We start from the raw sequence: 18,141 nt of genomic DNA on the forward strand, positions 1-18,141 counted from the left end.
ACAATGGAATATTACTCAGCCATAAAAAGGAACAAAATTGGGTCATTTGTAGAGTTGTGGATGGACCTAGAGACTGTCATACAGAGTGAAGTAAGTAAAAAAGAGAGAAACAAATATCATATTAATGCTTATATGTGGAATCTAGAAAAATGGTATAGGTGCTCTTATTTGCAAAACAGAAATAGAGACACACACATAGCGAATGAATGTACAGACATCAAGGGGGAAAGGTGGAATAGGAGGTGGGATGAGTTGGGAGATTGGGATTAATACATATATACTATTGATACTATGTATAAATTAGGTAACTAATGGTACCTACTGCATAGCTCAGGGAACTATACTCATTGCTCTGTAGTGACCTAAATAGGAAGGAAATCCAACAAAGAGGGGATATATGTATACATATAGCTGATTTACTTGGCTGTACAGTAAAATTCATACAATCCAACTATACTCAAATAAAAAAATTTTTTAATTTACACAAATATTTCTAGCAGTATTTTAAAAATAGCACCAAAATGTAAGCACATCAAGTCCAACAACCAAACTGAATGACAAACAAATGGACTAGTACTTAGTAAAAAAATGAATGAACTATTGATACATACAACATGAATGAATCTCAAAATAATTATTCTGACTGAAAAAAAGCGAAGCCAAAAAATATATATGTAGACTGATCCAATTATATAAAATTCTAGAAAATGCAAAGTACTCTGAAAGCTGAAAGCAAATCAATGGTTGCCTGGGATGGCAAAGGGCAGAAAAGAGGGATTACAAAAGTTCAATATATAAATGTATCAAACCAACACTGTACACCCCAGATTTATACTTCAAACTTGACAATGTTATATACCAATTATATTCAAAGAAAGAAAGAAAAAAAGGACTGGAGCATATCCCCACACCGAGAAAGATAGTGGGAGGTCCTTAATGAAAACATTAAATTCATCCATCCCTATTACCACCTGCCATTTACAAGAGGGATTACAAAACCGGGGATGAAGCACATATATGTTATCTCAATTATGGTGATGGTTTCATGTGTGTGTACATATGTCAAAACATTGAGTTTATATTATAAATATGTGCAGTTTATGGTATGTCAGTTTATCTCACTAAAGTTGTTTTAAAAAAATTAGTCTAACTCCACACTCTAAGATCCTTCCACTAAACCACTATCTTCTATGAGTTGACTACTATGAATTCAAGATATTTTCACTTGTGCATTTAACAAGTTTCTATGGGGCTTCCCTGATGGCTCAGGTAGTAAAGAATCTGCCTGCAATGTGGGAAGACCCCAGTTCCATCCCTGGGTCTGGAAGATCCCCTGGAAAGGGGTATGGCAACCCACTCTAGTATTCTTGCCTAGAGAATTCCATGGACAAAGGAGCCTGGCAGGTACAGTCCAAGGGGTTGCAAAGAGTGGGACACAACACACCAAGTGACTAACACTTTCACTTTCATAGAGTACCTACTGCATACCAGGCATTGTTAGGGGCATCGGGGATATAAACAGAAGCAAATCAGAGCTCTGCACTCATGGAGGACTCTAGTAAGAGGAAGACCAAAAGAAGCAGCTAATGTTAGAACTATTTAATGCCAGGTATTGCTAAACATTATGAAGAAAAACAAAGCAGAGTAACAGGAGAGAATATGGAGGGGTGGAGTTTAGTTTGTATAACACAGTCAGAGAGGACTTCTCCAGCAATGATGTGCTTGAGCATGGACATCAGGGAAGAGAGAATAAGTCCCTTGGAAACAGGAAAAGAACATGCCAGCCAGAGGGAGGAGGAAAGGCAAAGGGCCTGAGGAACAGGAGGGCTTGGCCAGAGCAAGATGAGCACTCACACCCGCTAGCTGTGGAAGTGTTGGTAGCTGAGCCTCTCTCAAGCTTGCCCTTAGCCTAGAGTTGCCTTGCTCAAAATCACACACTCTTCCCTGGGGCAACCACATCCAAAGACTGGAAGATGAACAAATACAGTTTCTCCTTGCCTGATTCCAGGAGGGGAGATTTACCAAAGTGAATGGTGCACTATGGCATCTACCAGGGTTGGATGAGGGTGAGGCTAGAGAGGCAGGAAAGGAGAAAAGTTTGAGGCACCACTCTCAGGTTCACACAAGCCCAGAGCTCCACTCATTCATGGTCATGGTCACGAATTTAAAGAGATGCCAGTCAGCATGGTTGTGTATTTTTCCAGTAATGTGCAGGCACAGAGAAGATTGAGAGTTGTATTTAAGTAGGGTATTACTTCTAGTCCTAATTGGGGGCTTCTCTGGTGACTCTGATGGTAAAGAATCTGCCTGCAATGCAGGAGACCAGGGTTCAATCCCTGGGATGGGAAGATCCCGTGGAGAAGGGAATGGCTACCCGCTCCAGTATTCTTGCCTGGAGAATTCCATGGACAGAGGAGCCTGGCAGGCTACAGTTCATGGGGTTGCAAAGAGTTGGATGTGAATAACACACACACACACAGGTATTATGAGGCAACTATGATGGAGAGAGACTGCAGCAAGGGAATTGAGAATGTTTTCAAAGACGTGATTTTTAATAATGGACTGTGGAAACTAGGCTGGGTGGGCAAGAAAATGATACTTGCTGCCTTGTGACCATGGAGGTGGAAGGGACCACAGTGGAGAATGAAAAGGCAGCAGGAACAATAGACAGGAGGACCCAGTGGAGTTAAAGAATTGTTGGAAAGGATATGCGAGGGAAGTAAGCAGAAAATAGAGGAGTAGATGAATAGAGAATGGGATGTTTGAAATGGAAACTATGGAGAAGTTTGCTATTGGTGATGGTCCAGCTCTAAGATGTTAACCATGGGAAATGGCAGCTGAGTTCAGGTGGAAGAAAAAAAAAAAAACCACTGCAAGTCAGGTGATTAAGAAATTGAAAGGCCTGGAGGCGGGGCTAAGATGGCGGAGGAATAGGACTGGGAGACCACTCTCTCCTCCACAAATTTATCGAAAGAACATCTGAACGCTGACCAAACTTCACAAAACTACTTCTGAAGGCTGGCTGAGGACGTCAGGCTTTCACAAAAACTGCGCATTATCTTCAAAAGAGGTAGGAGAAATTATAAAAGATAAAAAGAGAGACAAAAGAGTTAGGGACGGAGACCCGTCCCGGGGAGGGAGTCGTAAAAGAGGAGGAATTTCCAAGCACCAGGAAACCCTCTCACCGGCGGGTGTGGGGGAGGATTTTTTATCTCGGAGGGCAACATAACTGGGAGGAAAAAATAAATAAAATCCACAGATTACGTGCCTAAAGTAACTCCCAGCAAAGAACCCCAGACGCTCGCATCATCCGCCACCAGCAAGTGGGGGCTGAACGGAGAGGAGCGGGCGGCATTGCCTAGGGTAAGGACCGGGCCCGAGTGCCCCGAGGGCAATCTGAGGGAGCTAACGTGAGATAGTAACCTAAACTGTGGGACAGCGAGAGAGAGAGAACTATCCCGCGAAAAGCCCAACTCTAAGGCACTGCCGGCCCGCTCACAGAACAAAGGACTGAGCGATACCAGAGGAGAGCTAGCCGGCTGCGGACCGCCCCATCCCCCGCGGGACACAGCGGGCAGGCGGGGCCCGCCAGAGCCGGAAAGGGGCAAACTCGGCTCCAGAGAGGGCACCCCCTACCAAACTGCAAACAGGCTCCCAGTTTCTAAGCAAAGACTGCCTGAGATCCCGGAGGGTCGACAGCCGCCGGGAGGGTCGCAGCCAGAGACCAGCTCCCCAGAACCGACACAAAGCACACCGGAGCCAGGCGCGCCCGTAAACCGAGGCGGGGACCAGGGAGGTGATAAGCCGCACCGCCCCAACAGGGGACAGCGCCCTCGCCAAACTCCTGGCCGCCTGGGCAGCTCCGACCGGGAACGGCACAAGCCGCGGGCGAAACCGAGTCTGCGCCTTTGTGGAGTAACCGGGAACCTGAACCTGAGCGGCTTAGACCTGGGAAGTGCACGCAGCTCAGGGCCCGTTCCCCGGCCGAGTAACCTGAAGCCTGAGCAGGGTAGACGGGGAAAGCACACACGCCGTGAGCGGGGGCGAACCCAGTGCGGCCGAGACACTGCGAGCTTAGCACACACACGCCAGAATTGCAGTGTTCCTTCCTCCCCACAGCACGATTGAACAAGCGAACCTAAAGAGATCACCTCCACCGCTTTGTTGCAGGGCGGAAATTAGATACTGAAGAGATCTCCAAACAGAAGCCAAATAAACAGAGGGAAGCGCTTTGGAAGGGACAGGCCAACAGATTAAGATCCCTGTAGTTAATACCGACTGCATTAAAAAGGACCTATAGATCTTGAAAAGTATAAGCAGGAATAAGGATCTATCTAAAACTGAGCAGATCCCACACTGCTCACAACAGCTCCAGAGAAAGTCCGGGATATATATATTTTTTACTATTTTTTTTTTTTTTTAATTTTTTTTTAATTAAAAAAATTTTTTTTTCTCTTCTTTCCTTTTTCTTCAAGTCCTCTATTACACCTTTAACTTTCATTTTCATAACCCACTATTAACTTGCAAAAAAAAAAAAACCCTATTTTTGAAGCAAACTACATACATATATCTTATACCTTTTGTGTTTTCTTTTTTTTTAATGTTTTTTTCCTGTTCTACATTTTTTTACTGTTTCTTTTTTTTACTGTTTTACTGTTTTTTTTCTTTTTACACTGTTTCCTTTTTTCTTTTTTTTTTTTTTAGATTGTAAGTTTTATAAGAGTCTAACCTCTACTCTAGATTTTTAATCTTTGTTTTACATATTTGATATCAACTTTGTACATTTAAGAACCCAATCTTTAGGACCCATTTTTACTCAGGAGTGTGATCACTGGCCTGATCACTCTCTCCCCCTATTGATGCTCTTTCTTCTCCCCCAGGGAACCTCTATCTCCCACCCTCCTCCTTCTCTTCTCAACCCAATTCTGTGAATCTCTGAGGGTGTTCTGGGTACCAGAGAACACTTCAGGAACAGGATACTGCCCAGATCTCTCTCTCCCCTCTTAATTCCTCCCTTGCTACTCATGCTCACCTCTGTTACCTTCCTCCCCCCTCTCTATGTATCTCTGTGAATCACTCTGAGTGTTCCAAACTGTGGAAAGCACAGAGGGAAGTGCTTACTGGCTAGATTGCTCTCTCCACATTTGAATTCCCCTCTTCCCCTCCTGGTCACCTCAACCCACCCCCCCCACCTCATCTCTCCATGTAACTCAGTGAACCTTTCTGGGTATCCCTCACTGTGGAGAATCTTTTCACCATTAACCTAAAAGTTTTATTATTGAGGCTGTATGGAAGGAGAAGTCTTGAGGCTACTGCAAGAATAAGACTGAAAGCCAGGGGAAACATTAATTAATAAGAGACCATCCAATAGCCTCCATAAATTCACTGAAACCAAGCTCCACCCAAGAGACAATAAGTTCCAGAGCAAGACATACCACGCAAATTCTCCAGCAACGCAGGAACATAGACCTGAGCATCAATATACAGGCTGCCCAGTGGCACACCAAATCCATAGACATCTCAAAAATTAATACTGGTCACTCCATTACACTCTAGAGAGCAGAAATCCAGCTCCACCCACCAGAACACCGACACAAGCTCCCCCAACCAGGAAACCTTGACAAGCCACCTGTCCAACCCCAACCGCAGTGAGGAACCTCCACAACAAAGAGGAACTTCATACTACCAGAATACAGAAGGGCCACGCCTAACACAGCAATCTAAACAAGATGAAAAGGCAGAGAAATACTCAGCAAGTAAAGGAAAATGAGAAATGCCCACAAAACCAAACAAAAGAGGAGGAGATAGGGAATCTATCTGAAAAAGAATTTAGAATAAGGATAATAAAAATGATCCAAAATCTTGAAAGCAAAATGGAGTTACAGATAAATAGCCTGGAGACAAAGATTGAGAAGATGCAAGAAATGTTTATCAAGGACTTAGAAGAAATAAAAAGGAATCAATATAGAATGAATAATGAAATAAAGGAGATAAAAGACACTCTGGAGGGAACCAACAGTAGAATAACGGAGGCAGAAGATAGGATAAGTGAGGTAGAAGATAGAATGATGGAAATAAACGAAGCAGAGAGGAAAAAAGAAAAAAGAATCAAAAGAAATGAGGAAAACCTCCGGGACCTCTGGGACAATATGAAACGCCCCAACATTCGAATCATAGGAGTCCCAGAAGAAGAAGATAAAAGGAAAGGCCATGAAAAAATACTCGAGGAGATAATAGTTGAGAATTTCCCTAAATTGAGGAAAGAAATAGTCACAGAAGTCCAAGAAACCCAGAGAGTTCCAAACAGGATAAACCCAAGGCGAAACACCCCAAGACACATATTAATCAAATTAACAAAGATCAAACACAAAGAACAAATATTAAAAGCAGCAAGGGAAAAACAACAAATAACACACAAGGGGATCCCCATAAGGATAACAGCTGATCTTTCAATAGAAACCCTTCAGGCTAGAAGGGAATGGCAGGACATACTTAAAGTAATGAAAGAGAATAATCTACAACCCAGATTACTGTACCCAGCAAGGATCTCATTCAGATATGAAGGAGAATTCAAAAGCTTTACAGACAAGCAAGAGCTGAGGGAATTCAGCACCACCAAACCAGCTCTCCAGCAAATGCTAAAGGATCTTCTCTAAACAGGAAACACAGAAAGGATGTTTCAACACGAACTCAAAACAACAAAGTAAATGGCAACGGGATCATACTTATCAATAATTACCTTAAATGTAAATGGGTTGAATGCCCCAACCAAAAGACAAAGGGTTGCTGAATGGATACAAAAACAAGACCCCTATATATGCTGTCTACAAGAGACCCACCTCAAAACTAGGGACACACACAGGCTGAAAGTGAAAGGGTGGAAAAACATATTCCATGCAAACGGAGACCAAAAGAAAGCAGGAGTCGCAATACTCATTTCAGATAAAATAGACTTTAAAATAAAGGATGTGAAAAGGGACAAAGAAGGACACTACATAAAGATCAAAGGATCAATTCAAGAAGAAGACGTAACAATCATAAATATATATGCACCCAACATAGGAGCACCACAATATATAAGGCAAATACTAACAAGTATGAAAGGGGAAATTAACAATAACACAATAATAGTGGGAGACTTTAATACTCCACTCACGCATATGGATAGATCAACTAAACAGAAAATTAACAAGGAAACACAAACTTTAAATGATACAATAGACAAATTAGATTTAATTGATATTTACAGGAGTTTCCACCCCAAAACAATCAATTTTACCTTTTTCTCAAGTGCACATGGAACTTTCTCCAGGATAGATCACATCCTGGGCCATAAATCTAGCCTTGGTAAATTCAAAACAATTGAAATCATCCCAGCCATCTTCTCTGACCACAATGCAGTAAGATTAGACCTCAATTACAGGAAAAAAACTATTAAAAGTTCCAACATATGGAGGCTAAACAACACGCTTCTGAATAACCAACAAATCACAGAAGAAATCAAAAAAGAAATAAAATTATGCATAGAAACGAATGAAAATGAAAACACAACAACCCAAAACCTATGGGACACTGTAAAAGCAATACTAAGGGGAAGGTTCATAGCAATACAGGCGTACCTCAAGAAACAAGAAAAAAATCAAATAAATCAACTAACTCTACACCTAAAGCAACTAGAGAAGGAAGAAATGAAAAACCCCAGGGTCAGTAGAAGGAAAGAAATCTTAAAAATTAGGGCAGAAATAAATGCAAAAGAAACAAAAGAGACCATAGCAAAAATCAACAAAACTAAAAGCTGGTTTTTCGAGAAGATAAACAAAATTGATAAGCCATTAGCCAGACTCATCAAGAAACAAAGGGAGAAGAATCAGATCAACAAAATTAGAAATGAAAATGGAGAGATCACAACAGACTCCACAGAAATACAAAGGATCATAAGAGACTACTACCAACAGCTATATGCCAATAAAATGGACAACTTGGAAGAAATGGACAAATTCTTAGAAAAGTATAACTTTCCAAAACTGAACCAGGAAGAAATAGAAGATCTTAACAGACCCATCACAAGCACGGAAATCGAAACTGTAATCAGAAATCTTCCAGCAAACAAAAGCCCAGGACCAGACGGCTTCACAGCGGAATTCTACCAAAAATTTAGAGAAGAGCTAACACCTATCCTACTCAAACTCTTCCAGAAAATTGCAGAAGATGGTAAACTTCCAAACTCATTCTATGATGCCACCATCACCCTAATTCCAAAACCAGACAAAGATGTCACAAAAAAGGAAAACTACAGGCCAATATCACTGATGAACATAGATGCAAAAATCCTTAATAAAATTCTAGCAAACAGAATCCAACATCATATTAAAAAGATCATACATCATGACCAAGTGGGCTTTATCCCAGGAATGCAAGGTTTTTTTAACATCCGCAAATCAATCAATGTAATACACCACATTAACAAATTGAAAGAAAAAAACCATATGGTTATCTCAATAGATGCAGAAAAAGCCTTTGACAAAATTCAGCATCCATTTATGATTAAAACCCTCCAGAAAGCAGGAATAGAAGGAACATATCTCAACATAATAAAAGCTATATATGACAAACCCACAGCAAACATTATCCTCAATGGTGAAAAATTGAAAGCATTTCCCCTAAAGTCAGGAACAAGGCAAGGATGCCCACTTTCACCACTACTATTCAACATAGTTTTGGAAGTTTTGGCCACAGCAATCAGAGCTGAAAAAGAAATAAAAGGAATACAGATAGGAAAAGAAGAAGTAAAACTCTCACTGTTTGCAGATGACATGATCCTCTACATAGAAAACCCTAAAGACTCTACTAGAAAATTACTAGAGTTGATCAATGAATATAGTAAAGTTGCAGGATATAAAATTAACACACAGAAATCCCTTGCATTCCTATACTCCAATAATGAGAAAACAGAAAGAGAAATTAAGGAAACAATACCATTCACCATTGCATCAAAAAGAATAAAATACTTAGGAATATATCTACCTAAAGAAACAAAAGACTTATATATAGAAAACTATAAAACACTGATGAAAGAAATCAAAGAGGACACAAACAGATGGAGAAATATACCGTGTTCATGGATTGGAAGAATTAATATAGTGAAAATGAGTATTCTACCCAAAGCAATCTACAGATTCAATGCAATCCCTATCAAGCTACCAATGGTATTTTTCACAGAACTAGAACAAATCATCTCACAATTTGTATGGAAATATAAGAAACCTCGAATAGCCAAAGCAATCTTGAGGAAGAAGAATGGAACTGGAGGAATCAACCTGCCTGACTTCAGGCTCTACTACAAAGCCACAGTCATCAAGACAGTATGGTATTGGCACAAAGATAGAAATATAGATCAATGGAACAAAATAGAAAGCCCAGAGATAAACCCACGCACATATGGACACCTTATCTTCGACAAAGGAGGCAAGAATATACAATGGAGAAAAGACAATCTCTTTAACAAGTGGTGCTGGGAAAACTGGTCAACCACTTGTAAAAGAATGAAACTAGAACACTTCCTAACACCGTACACAAAAATAAACTCAAAATGGATTAAAGATCTAAACGTAAGACCAGAAACAATAAAACTCCTAGAGGAAAACATAGGCAAAACACTCTCCGACATAAATCACAGCAGGATCCTCCATGACCCACCTCCCAGAATATTGGAAATAAAAGCAAAAATAAACAAATGGGACCTAATTAAAATTAAAAGCTTTTGCACAACAAAGGAAACTATAAACAAGGTGAAAAGACAGCCTTCAGAATGGGAGAAAATAATAGCAAATGAAGCAACAGACAAACAATTAATCTCAAAAATATACAAGCAACTTCTGCAGCTGAATTCCCGAAAAATAAACGACCCAATCAAAAAATGGGCCAAAGAACTAAACAGACATTTCTCCAAAGAAGACATACAGATGGCTAACAAACACATGAAAAGATGCTCAACATCACTCATTATTAGAGAAATGCAAATCAAAACCACAATGAGGTATCATTTCACACCAGTCAGAATGGCTGCTATCCAAAAGTCTACAAGCAATAAATGCTGGAGAGGGTGTGGAGAAAAGGGAACCCTCTTACACTGTTGGTGGGAATGCAAACTAGTACAGCCACTATGGAGAACAGTGTGGAGATTCCTTAAAAAACTGGGAATAGAACTGCCATATGACCCAGCAATCCCACTGCTGGGCATATACACCGAGGAAACCAGAATTGAAAGAGACGCGTGTACCCCAATGTTCATCGCAGCACTGTTTACAATAGCCAGGACATGGAAGCAACCTAGATGTCCATCAGCAGACGAATGGATAAGGAAGCTGTGGTACATATACACAATGGAATATTACTCAGCCATTAAAAAAAATACATTTGAATCGGTTCTACTGAGATGGATGAAACTGGAGCCCATTATACAGAGTGAAGTAAGCCAGAAAGAAAAACAACAATACAGTATACTAATGCATATATATGGAATTTGAAAGATGGTAACGATAACCCTATATGCGAGACAGAATAAGAGACACAGATGCATGGAACAATTTTTATGGACTCTGCGGGAGAAGGTGAGGGTGGGACGTTCTGGGAGAATGGCATTGAGACATGTGTATTGTCATATGTGAAACAGAGCACCATTCCATGTTCGATGCATGTGACAAGGGCTCAGGGTCGGGGCAATGGGATGATCCAGAAGGATGGGATGGGGAGGGAGGTGGGTGGGGGGTCCGGGAAGGGGAACACATGTAAACCCATGGCTGATTCATGTCAATGTATGGCAAAAACTATTACAATATTGTAAAGTAATTAGCCCCCAACTAAAATAAATAAATTTATTAAAAAAAAAAGAAAAAAAAAAAAAAAAAAAGAAATTGAAAGGCCTGAGAATTGGAAAAATTGTTTGATGGGTACTGGAATCACTAAGAATTCTGGCAGTAGTGAGGAAAGAGGTATTGAGACATTTGTTACGCCTTAAGTATTGACATGGGGCTTCCCCTCGTGGCTCAGTGGTAGAGAACACACTCACCAAGCAGGAGACATGGGTTCAATCCATGGGTTGGGAAGATCCCTTGGAGGAGGAAATGGCAACCCACTCCAGTATTCTTGTCTGGGAAATCCATGGACAGAGGCGCCTGGTGGGTTATAGTCGCAAGAGTCAGACACAACTTACTGACTAAATACCAGGGCTTTCCTGGTGGCTCAATGGTAAAGAATCCACCTGCCAATGCAGGAGACACAGATTCGATCCCTGGTCTGGGAAGATCCCACATGCCCTGGAGTAACAAAGCCCATGTGCCACAACTACTGAGCCTGTGCTCTAGAGCTAGGGATCCACAACTACTGAGCCCATGTGCTGCAACTCCTGAAGCCCACGCACCCTAGAGGCTATGCTCTGAAACAAGAGAAGCTACCATAATAAGAAGCCCATGTGTGGCAACTAGAGAGTAGCTCCCGCTCTACACAACTAGAGGAAAGCCCGAATAGCAACAAAGACCCAGCACAGCCAAAAATAAAGTTTAAAAAAAAACAAGACAACCTACCACTCCCAACAAGTATTAAAATTGTCGGGGAATATCTTTTCTTTTGAGGTCTATGGATGACATGAACAACTGGGAGCAGATGATATAATCTGTGGACATGAACATTAGAGGAGCTGGGAGGTTCAGAGAAGAGGGAGAAACATACAATGATTTTATGTCAGCAGCAACTGATTTCTGGCTAAAGTCAACTTCTTAGTTGTAGTCAAATAGATTATGAGTGTTATTGCTGAACAGTTTCATTGGGAAAGAATCATATAAGGCAGTTGCTTTGTATAAATTTATTTTAAAATTTTGAATTACTTTGCTTACCAATTGTCTGAAATGGGATTCTGCAAAGCAGTAAATGCTTGAGTTTAGGTCCTAAGGGATATGGAGTCTGTTTAATCATCGTGGTGGTTTAGTTGCTAAGTCATGTCTGAGTCTTGTGACCCCATGGACTGTAGCCTGCCAGGCTCCTCTGTCCCCAGGATTTTCCAGGCAAGAATACTGGAGTAGGTTGTGATTTCCTTCTCCAGGGGATCTTCCCAACTCAGGGATCGAACCCAGGTCTTCTACACTGCAGACAGATTCTTTACTGACTGAGCTATTAGGGAAGCCCTGTTTAAACATTCTCAGGGCACTAATAGGATAATACTAGGAAAATCAATGTTAGTCAGCCATCCAAAGGCCACAAGAAGGGTTGAAAATTAAAGATAAAAGAATGAGGGACTTCCCTGACATTTCTGTGGTTAAGACTCTGCACCCCCGTTTTCAGGTAGCTCAGGTTTGATCCCTGGTCAGGGAACTAAGATCGTACAGGCTGAGCAGCATGGCCAAAATATAAAATGTTAAAAAAGATAATGAAAGAAAGATAAAATTTTATGATGCTGCATAATAAGCATCATCAGCTTTCTAGCCCACAATACCTGTGTCCATGTTTCTTGACACCCAACCTCCAAGCTAATATTAAGTATTTTAGGTTTTATTGTTGTTGTTCAATCGCTAAATTGTATCCAACTCTTTTGTGACCCCATGGACCATAGCCCACCAGGCTCTTCTGTTCATGGGATTTCCCAGGCAAGAGTACTGGAGTGGTTGCCATTTTCTTCTCCAGGCAGATTCTTGACCACTGAGCCACCAGGGAAGCCCCTCGGTTTTGTTACTTAGTATACAATTCCAGATTTCAAATATATAATGTTAAGATTCATTTTGCTGAGAGTGACAGAAAACCTATAAAGAAAGCGGCTTAAACAGAAGTTTCTTAAGTATTGGAGCAGAGCATCCAGGAGTTGCAATTCTAGTCCATGGAGTCCTCAGGAAGCCAGGTTCCCTTAAATTTTTTAGTCGGCCATGACTAGGATGAGGCCTTCTTTTTACTAGTCCAAGATAAAGCTCCAGCTGTCATATCAAAGTTCTAAGCAGCGGAATTCAGCAATGGTAGAGGGAAAAGAAAAGATGAAGTATATGCCAGTAAGCTCTTAAAGAAAGGTTCCTGCTGCCACATACATCCTGTTGGTGAGGAGTTGGTCTCCTGGCTATGTCAACTGAGCTGAAAGAAAAGAAAATGGCATACACAATCAAAAAATTCTATTGCTAGAGACTTTCTTGGTGGTCCAGTGTTTAAACTCCATGCTTCCATTGCGGTGTGGGGGTTGGGGGGTGGGGGTGGAACGACGACATGGATTCAATCCCTGGTCAGGAAACAAGTTCCCTCATCTCATCACGTGGCCAAAAAAGAACAAATCCTATTGCTAGAAAGGAAAGGAAAATGGATATTGAACTGGGGAAGTCTCTGCCACATGAATGAACAAATAAGGTATAAGCACAAGGCATAAGCTTCAGGCAGAATTTGCAACATTTAACAGATGGATAAAGAGAAGTAGGAGGAGAATAGGATAGATGTGACTGCAGTTCATCTTTTAGTTTGGAGAAGAGAAGGCAGCAAGTGTAGGAGCGTCTTACTTGGTAGTCTCTGTATGTGAAAAGTGTGGAGGTGGAGTAGAGGACTTAAGAAACAAGTGAAGACCTAAAATACCCACTGGAAGGTAAATAAAAAGGTCTAGTGATATAGAAGGAATACAGAGCAGAACTGATTGTCCAGAAAAAGATTGGACACTATTGAGATTTATGGTTGCCCTCACATACTCCATTCTTCCACCATTTCTGTACCTCCCCCTTGGGGAAATCATTTCTACCAAGGAAATGGAATTGTACCCAGGACTTCTTTGCCAATCCAGTCAAGTAGAGGACATAGTCTTACTTGTACCAAGCATAGACAGCTAAGAATTAAGTGTGAAGGAAATTGACAAGAAGACTTCCACTGATCAGGGATCCCTAGTGGTTACAATAAAACAAACTACAAGGCTCATGAGTTTCAAGGAAGAGAAATTCAGGTAATCTTATGGGAAACAGAGAAATTGCAAGAATATCCACTGAGCATAATGGAAAACAAAAAACAAAAGAAAGTCAGCCAGAAGCAAGGGAGCTTCAGGGAAGTTATTTATCATGGTATCCCTTTCACATGAGCATCTTCATAATGACAACTCTACAAGTCTTTTCCATTCTTCTAAGGGCTGAACAATTCTTAGTTCTCAGGAGTCAGTATGATTCACTTATATAATTCTCAACAAACTTCTTGGATTCCTTCACACCAGACTACATCAGAAGTTATCAACCAACCTAATGAAGTGGCACCCTTATGATTGGTATCTTAATCTACTATTAATGTATCAGTCATGGTCCAGTCAGGAGAGAGAAAACACACAGTAATTTGAACCAGGAAAATTTTATATAAAGAATTACTAATAGTCAAGTGGGCCTTAGGAAGCATCCTACGAACAAAGCTAGTGGAGGTGATGGAATTCCAGTTGAGCTATTTCAAATCCTGAAAGATGACGCTGTGAAAGTGCTGCACTCAATATGCCAGCAAATATGGAAAACTCAGCAGTGGCCACAGGACTGGAAAAGGTCAGTTTTCAATCCAATCCCAAAGAAAGGCAATGCCAAAGAATGCTCAAACTACTGCACAATTGCACTCATCTCACATGTTAGTAAGGTAATGCTTAAAATTCTCCAAGCCAGGCTTTAGCAATATGTGAACTGTGAACGTCCATATGTTCAAGCTGGTTTTAGCAAAGGCAGAGGAACCAGAGATCAAATTGCCAACATCCGATGGATCTTCGAAAAAGCAAGAGAGTACTAGAAAAACATCTATTTCTGCTTTATTGATTATGCCAAAGCCTTTGACTGTGCGGATCACAACAAACTGGAAAATTTCGAAAGAGATGGGAATACCACATCACCTGACCTGCCTCTTGAGAAACCTGTATGCAGGTCAGGAAGCAACAGTTAGAACTGGACATGGAACAACAGACTGGTTCCAAATAGGAAAAGGAGTACATCAAGGCTGTATATTGTCACCCTGCTTATTTAACTTCTATGCAGAGAAACGCTGCTATCATGAGAAACGCTGGGCTGGAGGAAGCACAAGCTGGAATCAACATTGCAGGGAGAAATATCAATAACCTCAGATATGCAGATGACACCACCCTTATGGCAGAAAGTGAAGAACTAAAGAGCCTCTTGATGAGAGTGAGAGAGTGAAAAAGTTGGCTTAAAGCTCAACATTCAGAAAACTAAGATCATGGCATCCGGTCCCATCACTTCATGGCAGATACATGGGGAAACAGTGGAAACAGTGGCTGACTTTATTTTTCTGGGCTCCAAAATCACTGCAGACAGTGATTGCAGCCATGAAATTAAAAGACGCTTACTCCTTGGAAGGAAAGTTATGACCAACCTAGACAGCATATTAAAAAGCAGAGACATTACTTTGCCAACAAAGGTCTGTCTAGTCAAGGCTATGGTTTTTCCAGTGGTCATGTATGGATGTGAGAGTTGGACTATAAAGAAAGCTGAGCGATGAAGAACTGATGCTTTTGAACTGTGGTGTTGAAGACTCTTGAGAGTCCCTTTGACTGCAAGGAGATCCAACCAGTCCATCCTAAAGATCAGTCCTGGGTGTTCATTGGAAGGACTGATGTTGAAGCTGAAACTCCAATACTTTGGCCACCTGATGCGAAGAGCTGACTCATTGGAAAAGACCCTGATGCTGGGAAAGATTGAGGGCAGTAGGAAAAGGGGACGACAGAGGATGAGATGGCTGGATGGCATAACCGACTCGATGGACATGGGTTTGGGTGGACTCAGGGAGTTGGTGATGGACAGGGAGGCCTGATGTGCTGCGGTTCATGGGGTCGCAAAGAGTAGGACACGACTGAGTGACTGAACTGAACTGAACAGGTCTACGAGGGTAAAGAAAGCTCTTAAGAATGCAGAAATAGTGGCTATAGGAGCAGTCACTGCCTCTAGGGCTGAGGCAGGGGACTTAAGGAAGGAGCAAATCTGGAAGAATCTCCATTGCAAGGCTGAGATTCAGATTTTGTTGGCGAGGGCATGGCTGTGATCCACTGAGATCCAGGGCTTGAGAGGTGTCAATGAAACTAGTTATGAAGCCACCCACTGGGAAGTTGCCAGCTGGAGCACCAGCAAGACATGCTGGGAAGTTGGCAGGGGGAGCAGTGCGCTTGCTAGGAAACCCCTCCTGTGAAGTAACACTGGGTGTCCTACATGCCAAAGGCCCCTACACACTGCAAAAGAAAAAAACATCAGAACCAGGAAGAGAAGCGCCTTCCTTCCGCAGCAACCCTCCAGCATCCATTGATAAGCTTAACAAAACTTGCCAACAAGCGAGAGAAGTACCTGAAGGGCTCAGATCCTGTATTACAAAGCAGAGCAGTGAAGGGTGGATTTAGCAGCTGGGAAATACGTAACTGACACACCCACAAATCAGTGGTAGTCCTTCAAGGCTCAATATAACTCAATTTACCAAAAGAGCAGTCAGAGACAGAGAACTTTATTCAGGAAGAAATGTTCACTGAACCAGTACTTGGACTGGGTGGAAGAGTCCAGCATCTAAGAAATCTCTTTTGGCCCTCCCTAGTATCAAGGCACTGGTGATTTCACAATTTCTAAATAGGCGGCTAAGAGAGAGGGCAAGAGTATTTCTTTTGCATTTGCTCAGCCAGCATTGTCATTTTTTTGTTTTCACTTACATTGTTTATTCAAAATGTTAAGAATTTATTTGTAAGTGTCAGCTAAATCCACTGACTCAATAGAGAAATAATTCGGCTTCCAAATGGCTAGAAAAAGTACTGACAAAGGAAAGCCCACTTTATAGATTACTGGACTTTAGGTATTTGCTGATCAGGGAAGCTTATTACTTTTTTGAATTTTTTTTGGTCATACCAAGCAGCTTGTGGGATCTTAGTTCCTCAACCAGGGATTGATTCCAGGCCTTAGGCAGTGAGAGCACGGAGTCCGAACCACTGGATTGCCAGGAAATCCTACCTTTACTGATTCTTATAATAAAATGCCATGGCTTGTATTATATGAAATGCAAAAAAGGTCAGTTGTTGAACAAGTTTAACTCATTTTACACACCACCCTGCTTCCCAATCAGTAAAGAATCTGCCTACAGTGTGGGAGAGACTTGGGTTCAATCTCTGGATCCGGAAGATCCCCTGGAAAAGGGAATGGCAACCCATTCCAGTACCTGGAGAATCCCATCAACAGAGGAGCCTGATGAGCTACAGTCCATGGGGTTGCAGAGTTGGACACGACTGAGCGACTAACACATACACACATATCCCCCCCACCCCCTCGAGTAATTTTACCTGCGCAGCACATTACGGATCATTACTATGAAACAGAAATCCAACAATCAATGCTCTGGGAAACAGAATAATGAATTTTAAGTCAGCTACGATGGTAATGTCTTTCAGTTGATTGCATTCATGTTGTCCTGTTTCCTACAGTAACAAATGCTGATGGCCAATTATCCTAAAGTGAAAAATGTCACTTCAGAACTATTTGCAAAGTTCAAGACTTCATACCATGAGATGGCAAAGGAATTTTAGACTATCAGATGCTCCCTAGTGCTCTAGTGGTTAGGATTTGGTGCACTAACCACTGCCTGGGTGGTTCAATTCCGTTAGGGAAGCCTTTCTTCTTGGGCTTCCCAGGGGGCACTAGTGGTAAAGAACCTGCCTGCCAATGAGGGAGATGCGGGTTCAATCTCTGGGTCGGGAAGATCCCCTGGAGGAGGAAATGGCAACCCGCTCCAGTATTCTTGCCTGGAGAATCCCATAGACAAAGGAGCCTGGTGGGCTATAGAGTCAGACATGACTGAGGTGACTTGGCATGCACATCAGGAAGTGCTCTTCCATAAAATTAGCCGAGATACTGTCTGACCAATTAGTTGGTGTTTAAAATCAAGGCTGCACATTGGAAATCAGTTGAAAAACAAACTGCCAGTGTTTGGGCCACATTTCTAACTGTCCAAATAAAAAACCATGTTCAAAAAGAATAACTTTCAGGGGGAAGGAAACGAAATGAATGCCATTAGCTTTTTCCAACTTCATCTTTTAAGTAAAAAATACTCCAGCAGCTATTGCCTTTGGGACACTCTCAGGTCCCAAATGTATTGTTCATTACCAACTACGTAATACTGTTTTTTTAA

General features: G+C 41.6%; 1 protein-coding gene across 2 annotated transcripts in view; it reads right to left on the reverse strand.

Annotated features, from left to right (window-relative positions):
- Positions 1 to 18,141, reverse strand: part of FNDC7 (fibronectin type III domain containing 7) — a 54,611-nt gene that overhangs the window by 33,552 nt on the left and 2,918 nt on the right. Inside the window, exon 1 of one of the 2 annotated variants that reach the window (XM_081487214.1) lies at positions 5,436 to 5,569. The exons of the other annotated variant lie outside the window; for it this stretch is intronic. The gene's annotated coding sequence lies outside the window, so the exon portion shown is untranslated. Of the gene's footprint in view, positions 1 to 5,435; positions 5,570 to 18,141 lie in introns of those variants that run through there. 2 annotated transcript variants of the gene reach the window in all.

Source organism: Giraffa tippelskirchi, chromosome 5, assembly GCF_054371585.1.
Source record: "Giraffa tippelskirchi isolate mGirTip1 chromosome 5, T2T-mGirTip1v1.2.pri, whole genome shotgun sequence".
Taxonomy (NCBI): Eukaryota; Metazoa; Chordata; class Mammalia; order Artiodactyla; family Giraffidae; genus Giraffa; species Giraffa tippelskirchi.